The sequence below is a fragment of the Calliopsis andreniformis genome, unplaced genomic scaffold (genome assembly GCF_051401765.1).
Source record: "Calliopsis andreniformis isolate RMS-2024a unplaced genomic scaffold, iyCalAndr_principal scaffold0014, whole genome shotgun sequence".
Lineage (NCBI taxonomy): Eukaryota > Metazoa > Arthropoda > Insecta > Hymenoptera > Andrenidae > Calliopsis > Calliopsis andreniformis.
In genome coordinates, this window is record NW_027480427.1 from 3,511,334 (window position 1) to 3,525,441 (window position 14,108).

A 14,108-nucleotide genomic window follows, 5' to 3' on the forward strand; every position below is an offset into this window, starting at 1 on the left:
CACCACATCTAATAGCTGCGGCCTTAAAAGTCAACGCCAGAAGCATAAAATACGATATAAATACAACAACTTTTCCATCGTATGAAACGAATAATGGTAACCAGTGTGAAAGCTATGGTCATTTCTACGTTCCGGGCAACCTAGATTTCACTCTAGGGCGTTGTTCCACCAGATCGAACAGTTAGGGCCTAAGAAGTCAACGCCAGAAGTATAAAATACAATGTGAATATAACAGTTTTTCCATCGTATAAATCGAATGATAGCAACCAGTGTGAAAGTTATGGTCATTTCTACGTTCCGGGCAACCTAGGCTTCACTCTAGGGCGTTGCTCCACCAGATCGAATAGTTAGGGCCTAAGAAGTCAGCGCCAGAAGCATAAAATACAATATAAATATAACAGTTTTTCCATAGTATAAAACGAATAATAGCAACCAGTGTGAAAGTTATGGTCTATTCTTCGTTCCGGGCAACCTAGGCTTCCCTGTATGGCGTTCTTCCACCACATCGAATAGCTACGGCCTTAGAAGTCAACTCCCGAAGCGTTAAATACAATATAAATACAACAGATTTTCCATCATATAAAACGAATGATAGCAACCAGTGTGAATGTTATGGTCATTTCTACATTTCGAGCAACCTAGGCTTCACTCTAGGGCGTTGCTCCACCTGATCGAATAGTTAGGGCCTTAGAAGTCAACGCCTAAAGTATAAAACACAATAGGAATACAACAGTCTTTCCATCCTATAACAGGAATAATTGCAACCCGTGTGAATTTATGGTCATTTCTACGTTCCGGGCAACCTAGGCTTCACTCTAGGGCGTTGCTCCACCAGATCAAACAGTTAGGGCCTTAGAAGTCGACGCCCGAAGCATTAAATGCAAAATAAATACAACAGTTTTTCAATTGTATAAAACGAATAATTGCTATCAGTGTAAAAGTTATGGTCATTTCTACGTTCCGGGCAACCTAGGCTTCACCCTAGGGCGTTGTTCCACCAGATCGAATAGTTAGGGCCTAAGAAGTCAACGCCAGAAGCATAAAATACGATATAAATACAACAGCTTTTCCATCGTATAAAAGGAATAATTGCAAACAGTGTGAAAGTAATGGTTATTCGTACGTTCCGGGCAACCTAGGCTTCACTCTACGGCGTTGTTCAACCAGATCGAATAGTTAGGACCTAAGAAATCAACACCAGAAGAATAAAATACCAATTAAGTACAACAGCCTTTACAACGTATAAAACGAAAGATAGCAACCAGTGTGAAAGTTATGGTCATTTCTACGTTCCGGGCAACGCAGGTTTCAATCTAGGGCGTTGCTCCACCAGATCGAATAGATAGGGCCTCAGAAGTCAACGCCCGTAGCATAAAATACAAAATAAATAAAACAGTTTTTCCATCGTATAAAACGAATAATTGCTACCAGTGTGAAAGTTATGGTCATTTCTACGTTCCGCGCAACCTGGGCTTTACCCTAGGGCGTTGTTCCACCAGATGGAATAGCTTGGGACTTAGAATTCAACGCCATAAGAATAAAATACAATATAAGTACAACAGTTTTTCCATCGTATAAAATGAATAATTGCAACCAGTGTGAAAGTTATGGACATTTCTACATTCGGGCCAACCTAGGCTTCACCCTAGGGCGTTGCGCCACCAGATCGAATAGTTAGGGCCTTAGAAGTCAACGCCAGAAGCATAAAATACAATAAAGATGCATCAGTTTTTCCATTGTTTTACAGGAATAACTGCAACCAGTGTGAATGTACTGGTCATTTCTACGTTCCGGATAACCTGGGCTTTACCCTAGGGCGTTGTTCCACCAGATGGAATAGCTTGGGACTTAGAATTCAACGCCATAAGAATAAAATACAATATAAGTACAACAGTTTTTCCATCGTATAAAATGAATAATTGCAACCAGTGTGAAAGTTATGGACATTTCTACATTCGGGCCAACCTAGGCTTCACTCTAGGGCGTTGATCCACCAGATCGGACAGTTAGCGCCTAAGAAGTAAACGCCAGAAGCATAAAATACGATATAAATACAACAGCTTTTACATCGTATAAAACGAATAATTGCAACCAGTGTGAGAGTTCTGGTCATTTGCACGTTCCGGGCAACCTAGGCTTCACTCCAGGGTGTTGCGCCACCAGATCGAATAGTTAGGGCCTTAGAAGTCAACGCCAGGAACATAAGATACAATAAAAATACAACAGTCGTTTCATCGTATTACAGGAATAATTGCAATAAGCGTGAAAATAATGATCATTTCGGCGTTTCAGGCATCCTAGACTTAACTCTGAGGCATTGCTCCGCAAGATCGAATAGTTAGGGCCTAAGAAGTCAACGCCAGAAGCATAAAATACAAGATAAATACAACCGCTTTTCCATCGTATAAAAGGAATAATTGCAAACAGTGTGAAAGTAATGGTCATTTCTACGTTCCGGGCAACCTAGGCTTCACCCTAGGGCGTTGCTCCACTAGATCGAATAGCTAGGGCCTTAGAAGTCAACGCCAGAGGCATAAAATACAATATAAATACAACAGCTTTTCCATCGTATAAAACGAATATTTGCTACCAGTGTGAAAGTTATGGTCATTTCTACATTCCGAGCAACCTAGGCTTCACTCTAGGGCGTTGCTCCACCAGATCGAATAGCTAGGTCCTTAGAAGTGAACGCCAGAAGCATAAAATACGATATAAATACAACAGCTTTTGCATCGTATAAAAGGAATAATTGCAAACAGTGTGAATGTAATTGTCATTTCTACGTTCCGGGCAACCTAGGCTTCACTCTAGGGCGTTGCTCCACCAGATCAAACAGTTAGGGCCTTAGAAGTCAACGCCCCAAGCATAAAATACAAAATAAATAGAACAGATTTTCCATTGTATAAAACGAATAATTGCTACCAGTGTAAAAGTTATGGTCATTTCTACGTTCTGGGCAACCTAGGCTTCACCCTAGGGCGTTGTTCCACCAGATCGAATAGTCAGGGCCTAAGAAGTGAACGCCAGAAGCATAAATGCAATAAAAATACAACAGTCTTTCCATCCTATAACAGGAATAATTGCAACCCGTGTGAAAGTGATGGTCATTTGTACGTTCCTGGGAACCTAGGCTTCACTCTAGGGCGTTGCTCGACCAGATCGAATTGTTAGGGCCAAAGAAGTCAACGCCCGAAGCATAAAATACAAAATAAATAGAACAGTTTTTCCATTGTATAAAACGAATAATTGCTACCAGTGTAAAAGTTATGGTCATTTCTACGTTCCGGGCAACCTAGGCTTCACCCTAGGGCATTGTTCCATCAGATCGAATAGTTAGGCCCTAAGAAGTGAACGCCAGAAGCATAAAATGCAATAAAAATACAACAGTTTTTCCATCGTATAACAGGATTAATTGCAACCAGTTTGAAAGTGATGGTCATTTCTACGTTCCGGGCAACCTAGGCTTCACTCTAGGGCGTTGCTCCACCAGATCGAATAGTTAGGTCCTTAGAAGTCAACGCCAGAAGCATAAAATACGATATAAATAAAAAAGCTTTTGCATCGTATAAAAGGAATAATTGCAAACAGTGTGAATGTAATTGTCATTTCTACGTTCCGGGCAACCTAGGCTTCACTCTAGGGCGTTGCTCCACCAGATCAAACAGTTAGGGCCTTAGAAGTCAACGCCCCAAGCATAAAATACAAAATAAATAGAACAGATTTTCCATTGTATAAAACGAATAATTGCTACCAGTGAAAAAGTTATGGTCATTTCTACGTTCCGGGCAACCTAGGCTTCACCCTAGGGCGTTGTTCCACCAGATCGAATAGTCAGGGCCTAAGAAGTGAACGCCAGAAGCATAAAATGCAATAAAAATACAACAGTCTTTCAATCCTATAACATCAATAATTGCAACCCGTGTGAAAGTGATGGTCATTTGTACGTTCCAGGGAACCTAGGCTTCACTCTAGGGCGTTGCTCCACCAGATCGAATTGTTAGGGCCAAAGAAGTCAACGCCCGAAGCATAAAATACAAAATAAATAGAACAGTTTTTCCATTGTATAAAACGAATAATTGCTACCAGTGTAAAAGTTATGGTCATTTCTACGTTCCGGGCAACCTAGGCTTCACCCTAGGGCATTGTTCCATCAGATCGAATAGTTAGGCCCTAAGAAGTGAACGCCAGAAGCATAAAATACAATATAAATACAACAGTTTTTCCATCGTAGAAAACGAATAATTGCAACCATTGTGAAAGTTATGGTCATTTCTATATTCCGAGCAACCTAGGCTTCACTCTAGGGCGGTGCTCCACCATATCGAATAGCTACGGCCTTAGAAGCCTACGCCTGAAGCATAAAATACAATAAAAATACAACGGTCTTTTCATCGTATAACAGGAATAATTGCAAACAGTGTGAAAGTAATGGTCATTTCTACATTCCGAACAACCTAGGCTTCACTCTAGGGCGTAGCTCCACTAGATCGAATAGCTAGGGCCTTAGAAGTCAACGCCAGAAGCATAAAATACGATATAAATACAACAGCTTTTCCATTGTATAAAACGAATAATTGCTACCAGTGTAAAAGTTATGGCCATTTCTACGTTCCGGGCAACCTAGGCTTCACCCTAGGGCGTTGTTCCACCAGATCGAATAGCTACGGCCTTAGAAGCCTACGCCTGAAGCATAAAATACAATAAAAATACAACGGTCTTTTCATCGTATAACAGGAATAATTGCAACAAGCGTGAAGGTAATGACCATTTCGGCGTTTCGGGCATCCTAGACTTAACACTGAGGCATTGCTCCACCAGATCGAATAGTTAGGGCCTAAGAAGTCAACGCCAGAAGCATAAAATACAATATAAATACAACAGTTTTTCATTGTATAAAACGAATAATTGCTACCAGTGTAAAAGTTATGGTCATTTCTACGTTCCGGGCAACCTAGGCTTCACCCTAGGGCGTTGTTCCACCAGATCGAATAGTTAGGGCCTAAGAAGTGATCGCCAGAAGCATTAAATGCAATATAAATACAACAGTTTTTCCATCGTATAAAACGAATAATTGCAACCAGTGTGAAAGTTATGGTCATTTCTACATTCCGAGCAACCTAGGCTTCACTCTAGGGCGTTGCTCCACCAGATCGAATAGCTAGGTCCTTAGAAGTGAACGCCAGAAGCATAAAATACGATATAAATACAACAGCTTTTGCATCGTATAAAAGGAATAATTGAAACCATTATGAAACTTATGGTAATTTCTACCTTCCGGGCAACCTAGGCTTCACCCTAGGACGTTGTTCCACCAGATCGAATAGTTAGGGCCTAAGAAGTGAACGCTAGAAGCATAAAATGCAATAAAAATACAACAGTTTTTCCATCGTATAACAGGATTAATTGCAACCAGTTTGAAAGTGATGGTCATTTCTACGTTCCGGGAAACCTAGGCTTCACACTAGGGCGTTGCTCCACTAGATCGAATAGCTAGGGCCTTAGAAGTCAACGCCAGAAGCATAAAATACGATATAAATACAACAGCTTTTCCATCGTATAAAAGGAATAATTGCAAACAGTGTGAAAGTAATGGTCATTTCTACGTTCCGGGCAACCTAGGCTTCACTCTAGGGCGGTGCTCCACCATATCGAATAGCTACGGCCTTAGAAGCCTACGCCTGAAGCATAAAATACAATAAAAATACAACGGTCTTTTCATCGTATAAAACGAATAATTGCAACCAGTGTGAAAGTTATGGTTATTTCTACATTCCGAGCTACCTAGGCTAAACTCTAGGGCGTTGCTCCACCAGATCGAATAGTTAGGTCCTTAGAAGTCAACGCCCGAAGCATAAAATGCAATAAAAATACAACAGTTTTTCCATCGTATAACAGGATTAATTGCAACCAGTTTGAAAGTGATGGTCATTTCTACGTTCCGGGCAACCTAGGCTTCACTCTAGGGCGTTGCTCCACCAGATCAAACAGTTAGGGCCTTAGAAGTCAACGCCCGAAGCATAAAATATAAAATAAAAAGAACAGTTTTTCCGTTGTATAAAACGAATAATTGCTACCAGTGTAAATGTTATGGTCATTTCTACGTCCCGGGCAACCTAGGCTTCACCCTAGGGCGTTGTTCCACCAGATCGAATAGTTAGGGCCCAAGAAGTGAACGCCAGAGGCATAAAATACAATATAAATACAACAGTTTTTCCATCGTATAAGACGAATAATTGCAACCAGTGTGAAAGCTATGGTCATTTCTACTTTCCGAGCAACCTAGGCTTCACTCTAGGGCGTTGCTCCACCAGATCGAGTAGTTAGGTCCTTAGAAGTCAACGCCAGAAGCATAAAATACGATAGAAATACAACAGTTTTTCCATCGTATAAAACGAATAATTGCAACCATTATGAAACTTATGGTCATTTCTACGTTCCGGGCAACCTAGGCTTCACCCCAGGACGTTGTTCCACCAGATGGAATAGTTAGGGCCTAAGAAGTGAACGCCAGAAGCATAAAATGCAATAAAAATACAACAGTTTTTCCATCGTATAACAGGATTAATTGTAACCAGTTTGAAAGTGATGGTCATTTCTACGTTCCGGGAAACCTAGGCTTCACTCTAGGGCGTTGCTCCACTAGATCGAATAGCTAGGGCCTTAGAAGTCAACGCCAGAAGCATAAAATACGATATAAATACAACAGCTTTTCCATTGTATAAAACGTATAATTGCTTCCAGTGTAAAAGTTATGGCCATTTCTACGTTCCGGGCAACCTAGGCTTCACCCTAGGGCGTTGTTCCACCAGATCGAATAGCTACGGCCTTAGAAGCCTACGCCTGAAGCATAAAATACAATAAAAATACAACGGTCTTTTCATCGTATAACAGGAATAATTGCAACAAGCGTGAAGGTAATGACCATTTCGGCGTTTCGGGCATCCTAGACTTAACACTGAGGCATTGCTCCACCAGATCGAATAGTTAGGGCCTAAGAAGTCAACGCCAGAAGCATAAAATACAATATAAATACAACAGTTTTTCATTGTATAAAACGAATAATTGCTACCAGTGTAAAAGTTATGGTCATTTCTACGTTCCGGGCAACCTAGGCTTCACCCTAGGGCGTTGTTCCACCAGATCGAATAGTTAGGGCCTAAGAAGTGATCGCCAGAAGCATTAAATGCAATATAAATACAACAGTTTTTCCATCGTATAAAACGAATAATTGCAACCAGTGTGAAAGTTATGGTCATTTCTACATTCCGAGCAACCTAGGCTTCACTCTAGGGCGTTGCTCCACCAGATCGAATAGCTAGGTCCTTAGAAGTGAACGCCAGAAGCATAAAATACGATATAAATACAACAGCTTTTGCATCGTATAAAAGGAATAATTGCAAACAGTGTGAATGTAATTGTCATTTCTACGTTCCGGGCAACCTAGGCTTCACTCTAGGGCGTTGCTCCACCAGATCAAACAGTTAGGGCCTTAGAAGTCAACGCCCCAAGCATAAAATACAAAATAAATAGAACAGATTTTCCATTGTATAAAACGAATAATTGCTACCAGTGTAAAAGTTATGGTCATTTCTACGTTCTGGGCAACCTAGGCTTCACCCTAGGGCGTTGTTCCACCAGATCGAATAGTCAGGGCCTAAGAAGTGAACGCCAGAAGCATAAATGCAATAAAAATACAACAGTCTTTCCATCCTATAACAGGAATAATTGCAACCCGTGTGAAAGTGATGGTCATTTGTACGTTCCAGGGAACCTAGGCTTCACTCTAGGGCGTTGCTCGACCAGATCGAATTGTTAGGGCCAAAGAAGTCAACGCCCGAAGCATAAAATACAAAATAAATAGAACAGTTTTTCCATTGTATAAAACGAATAATTGCTACCAGTGTAAAAGTTATGGTCATTTCTACGTTCCGGGCAACCTAGGCTTCACCCTAGGGCATTGTTCCATCAGATCGAATAGTTAGGCCCTAAGAAGTGAACGCCAGAAGCATAAAATGCAATAAAAATACAACAGTTTTTCCATCGTATAACAGGATTAATTGCAACCAGTTTGAAAGTGATGGTCATTTCTACGTTCCGGGCAACCTAGGCTTCACTCTAGGTCGTTGCTCCACCAGATCGAATAGTTAGGTCCTTAGAAGTCAACGCCAGAAGCATAAAATACGATATAAATAAAAAAGCTTTTGCATCGTATAAAAGGAATAATTGCAAACAGTGTGAATGTAATTGTCATTTCTACGTTCCGGGCAACCTAGGCTTCACTCTAGGGCGTTGCTCCACCAGATCAAACAGTTAGGGCCTTAGAAGTCAACGCCCCAAGCATAAAATACAAAATAAATAGAACAGATTTTCCATTGTATAAAACGAATAATTGCTACCAGTGAAAAAGTTATGGTCATTTCTACGTTCCGGGCAACCTAGGCTTCACCCTAGGGCGTTGTTCCACCAGATCGAATAGTCAGGGCCTAAGAAGTGAACGCCAGAAGCATAAAATGCAATAAAAATACAACAGTCTTTCAATCCTATAACATCAATAATTGCAACCCGTGTGAAAGTGATGGTCATTTGTACGTTCCAGGGAACCTAGGCTTCACTCTAGGGCGTTGCTCCACCAGATCGAATTGTTAGGGCCAAAGAAGTCAACGCCCGAAGCATAAAATACAAAATAAATAGAACAGTTTTTCCATTGTATAAAACGAATAATTGCTACCAGTGTAAAAGTTATGGTCATTTCTACGTTCCGGGCAACCTAGGCTTCACCCTAGGGCATTGTTCCATCAGATCGAATAGTTAGGCCCTAAGAAGTGAACGCCAGAAGCATAAAATACAATATAAATACAACAGTTTTTCCATCGTAGAAAACGAATAATTGCAACCATTGTGAAAGTTATGGTCATTTCTATATTCCGAGCAACCTAGGCTTCACTCTAGGGCGGTGCTCCACCATATCGAATAGCTACGGCCTTAGAAGCCTACGCCTGAAGCATAAAATACAATAAAAATACAACGGTCTTTTCATCGTATAACAGGAATAATTGCAAACAGTGTGAAAGTAATGGTCATTTCTACATTCCGAACAACCTAGGCTTCACTCTAGGGCGTAGCTCCACTAGATCGAATAGCTAGGGCCTTAGAAGTCAACGCCAGAAGCATAAAATACGATATAAATACAACAGCTTTTCCATTGTATAAAACGAATAATTGCTACCAGTGTAAAAGTTATGGCCATTTCTACGTTCCGGGCAACCTAGGCTTCACCCTAGGGCGTTGTTCCACCAGATCGAATAGCTACGGCCTTAGAAGCCTACGCCTGAAGCATAAAATACAATAAAAATACAACGGTCTTTTCATCGTATAACAGGAATAATTGCAACAAGCGTGAAGGTAATGACCATTTCGGCGTTTCGGGCATCCTAGACTTAACACTGAGGCATTGCTCCACCAGATCGAATAGTTAGGGCCTAAGAAGTCAACGCCAGAAGCATAAAATACAATATAAATACAACAGTTTTTCATTGTATAAAACGAATAATTGCTACCAGTGTAAAAGTTATGGTCATTTCTACGTTCCGGGCAACCTAGGCTTCACCCTAGGGCGTTGTTCCACCAGATCGAATAGTTAGGGCCTAAGAAGTGATCGCCAGAAGCATTAAATGCAATATAAATACAACAGTTTTTCCATCGTATAAAACGAATAATTGCAACCAGTGTGAAAGTTATGGTCATTTCTACATTCCGAGCAACCTAGGCTTCACTCTAGGGCGTTGCTCCACCAGATCGAATAGCTAGGTCCTTAGAAGTGAACGCCAGAAGCATAAAATACGATATAAATACAACAGCTTTTGCATCGTATAAAAGGAATAATTGCAAACAGTGTGAATGTAATTGTCATTTCTACGTTCCGGGCAACCTAGGCTTCACTCTAGGGCGTTGCTCCACCAGATCAAACAGTTAGGGCCTTAGAAGTCAACGCCCCAAGCATAAAATACAAAATAAATAGAACAGATTTTCCATTGTATAAAACGAATAATTGCTACCAGTGTAAAAGTTATGGTCATTTCTACGTTCTGGGCAACCTAGGCTTCACCCTAGGGCGTTGTTCCACCAGATCGAATAGTCAGGGCCTAAGAAGTGAACGCCAGAAGCATAAATGCAATAAAAATACAACAGTCTTTCCATCCTATAACAGGAATAATTGCAACCCGTGTGAAAGTGATGGTCATTTGTACGTTCCAGGGAACCTAGGCTTCACTCTAGGGCGTTGCTCGACCAGATCGAATTGTTAGGGCCAAAGAAGTCAACGCCCGAAGCATAAAATACAAAATAAATAGAACAGTTTTTCCATTGTATAAAACGAATAATTGCTACCAGTGTAAAAGTTATGGTCATTTCTACGTTCCGGGCAACCTAGGCTTCACCCTAGGGCATTGTTCCATCAGATCGAATAGTTAGGCCCTAAGAAGTGAACGCCAGAAGCATAAAATACAATATAAATACAACAGTTTTTCCATCGTAGAAAACGAATAATTGCAACCATTGTGAAAGTTATGGTCATTTCTATATTCCGAGCAACCTAGGCTTCACTCTAGGGCGTTGCTCCACCATATCGAATAGCTACGGCCTTAGAAGCCTACGCCTGAAGCATAAAATACAATAAAAATACAACGGTCTTTTCATCGTATAACAGGAATAATTGCAAACAGTGTGAAAGTAATGGTCATTTCTACATTCGGAACAACCTAGGCTTCACTCTAGGGCGTTGCTCCACTAGATCGAATAGCTAGGGCCTTAGAAGTCAACGCCAGAAGCATAAAATACGATATAAATACAACAGCTTTTCCATTGTATAAAACGAATAATTGCTACCAGTGTAAAAGTTATGGCCATTTCTACGTTCCGGGCAACCTAGGCTTCACCCTAGGGCGTTGTTCCACCAGATCGAATAGTCAGGGCCTAAGAAGTGAACGCCAGAAGCATAAAATGCAATAAAAATACAACAGTCTTTCAATCCTATAACATCAATAATTGCAACCCGTGTGAAAGTGATGGTCATTTGTACGTTCCAGGGAACCTAGGCTTCACTCTAGGGCGTTGCTCCACCAGATCGAATTGTTAGGGCCAAAGAAGTCAACGCCCGAAGCATAAAATACAAAATAAATAGAACAGTTTTTCCATTGTATAAAACGAATAATTGCTACCAGTGTAAAAGTTATGGTCATTTCTACGTTCCGGGCAACCTAGGCTTCACCCTAGGGCATTGTTCCATCAGATCGAATAGTTAGGCCCTAAGAAGTGAACGCCAGAAGCATAAAATACAATATAAATACAACAGTTTTTCCATCGTAGAAAACGAATAATTGCAACCATTGTGAAAGTTATGGTCATTTCTATATTCCGAGCAACCTAGGCTTCACTCTAGGGCGGTGCTCCACCATATCGAATAGCTACGGCCTTAGAAGCCTACGCCTGAAGCATAAAATACAATAAAAATACAACGGTCTTTTCATCGTATAACAGGAATAATTGCAAACAGTGTGAAAGTAATGGTCATTTCTACATTCCGAACAACCTAGGCTTCACTCTAGGGCGTAGCTCCACTAGATCGAATAGTTAGGGCCTAAGAAGTGATCGCCAGAAGCATTAAATGCAATATAAATACAACAGTTTTTCCATCGTATAAAACGAATAATTGCAACCAGTGTGAAAGTTATGGTCATTTCTACATTCCGAGCAACCTAGGCTTCACTCTAGGGCGTTGCTCCACCAGATCGAATAGCTAGGTCCTTAGAAGTGAACGCCAGAAGCATAAAATACGATATAAATACAACAGCTTTTGCATCGTATAAAAGGAATAATTGCAAACAGTGTGAATGTAATTGTCATTTCTACGTTCCGGGCAACCTAGGCTTCACTCTAGGGCGTTGCTCCACCAGATCAAACAGTTAGGGCCTTAGAAGTCAACGCCCCAAGCATAAAATACAAAATAAATAGAACAGATTTTCCATTGTATAAAACGAATAATTGCTACCAGTGTAAAAGTTATGGTCATTTCTACGTTCTGGGCAACCTAGGCTTCACCCTAGGGCGTTGTTCCACCAGATCGAATAGTCAGGGCCTAAGAAGTGAACGCCAGAAGCATAAATGCAATAAAAATACAACAGTCTTTCCATCCTATAACAGGAATAATTGCAACCCGTGTGAAAGTGATGGTCATTTGTACGTTCCAGGGAACCTAGGCTTCACTCTAGGGCGTTGCTCGACCAGATCGAATTGTTAGGGCCAAAGAAGTCAACGCCCGAAGCATAAAATACAAAATAAATAGAACAGTTTTTCCATTGTATAAAACGAATAATTGCTACCAGTGTAAAAGTTATGGTCATTTCTACGTTCCGGGCAACCTAGGCTTCACCCTAGGGCATTGTTCCATCAGATCGAATAGTTAGGCCCTAAGAAGTGAACGCCAGAAGCATAAAATGCAATAAAAATACAACAGTTTTTCCATCGTATAACAGGATTAATTGCAACCAGTTTGAAAGTGATGGTCATTTCTACGTTCCGGGCAACCTAGGCTTCACTCTAGGGCGTTGCTCCACCAGATCGAATAGTTAGGTCCTTAGAAGTCAACGCCAGAAGCATAAAATACGATATAAATAAAAAAGCTTTTGCATCGTATAAAAGGAATAATTGCAAACAGTGTGAATGTAATTGTCATTTCTACGTTCCGGGCAACCTAGGCTTCACTCTAGGGCGTTGCTCCACCAGATCAAACAGTTAGGGCCTTAGAAGTCAACGCCCCAAGCATAAAATACAAAATAAATAGAACAGATTTTCCATTGTATAAAACGAATAATTGCTACCAGTGAAAAAGTTATGGTCGTTTCTACGTTCCGGGCAACCTAGGCTTCACCCTAGGGCGTTGTTCCACCAGATCGAATAGTCAGGGCCTAAGAAGTGAACGCCAGAAGCATAAAATGCAATAAAAATACAACAGTCTTTCAATCCTATAACATCAATAATTGCAACCCGTGTGAAAGTGATGGTCATTTGTACGTTCCAGGGAACCTAGGCTTCACTCTAGGGCGTTGCTCCACCAGATCGAATTGTTAGGGCCAAAGAAGTCAACGCCCGAAGCATAAAATACAAAATAAATAGAACAGTTTTTCCATTGTATAAAACGAATAATTGCTACCAGTGTAAAAGTTATGGTCATTTCTACGTTCCGGGCAACCTAGGCTTCACCCTAGGGCATTGTTCCATCAGATCGAATAGTTAGGCCCTAAGAAGTGAACGCCAGAAGCATAAAATACAATATAAATACAACAGTTTTTCCATCGTAGAAAACGAATAATTGCAACCATTGTGAAAGTTATGGTCATTTCTATATTCCGAGCAACCTAGGCTTCACTCTAGGGCGGTGCTCCACCATATCGAATAGCTACGGCCTTAGAAGCCTACGCCTGAAGCATAAAATACAATAAAAATACAACGGTCTTTTCATCGTATAACAGGAATAATTGCAAACAGTGTGAAAGTAATGGTCATTTCTACATTCCGAACAACCTAGGCTTCACTCTAGGGCGTTGCTCCACCAGATCGAATAGCTAGGTCCTTAGAAGTGAACGCCAGAAGCATAAAATACGATATAAATACAACAGCTTTTGCATCGTATAAAAGGAATAATTGCAAACAGTGTGAATGTAATTGTCATTTCTACGTTCCGGGCAACCTAGGCTTCACTCTAGGGCGTTGCTCCACCAGATCAAACAGTTAGGGCCTTAGAAGTCAACGCCCCAAGCATAAAATACAAAATAAATAGAACAGATTTTCCATTGTATAAAACGAACAATTGCTACCAGTGTAAAAGTTATGGTCATTTCTACGTTCCGGGCAACCTAGGCTTCACCCTAGGGCGTTGTTCCACCAGATCGAATAGTCAGGGCCTAAGAAGTGAACGCCAGAAGCATAAAATGCAATAAAAATACAACAGTCTTTCCATCCTATAACAGGAATAATTGCAACCCGTGTGAAAGTGATGGTCATTTGTACGTTCCAGGGAACCTAGGCTTCACTCTAGGGCGTTGCTCCACCAG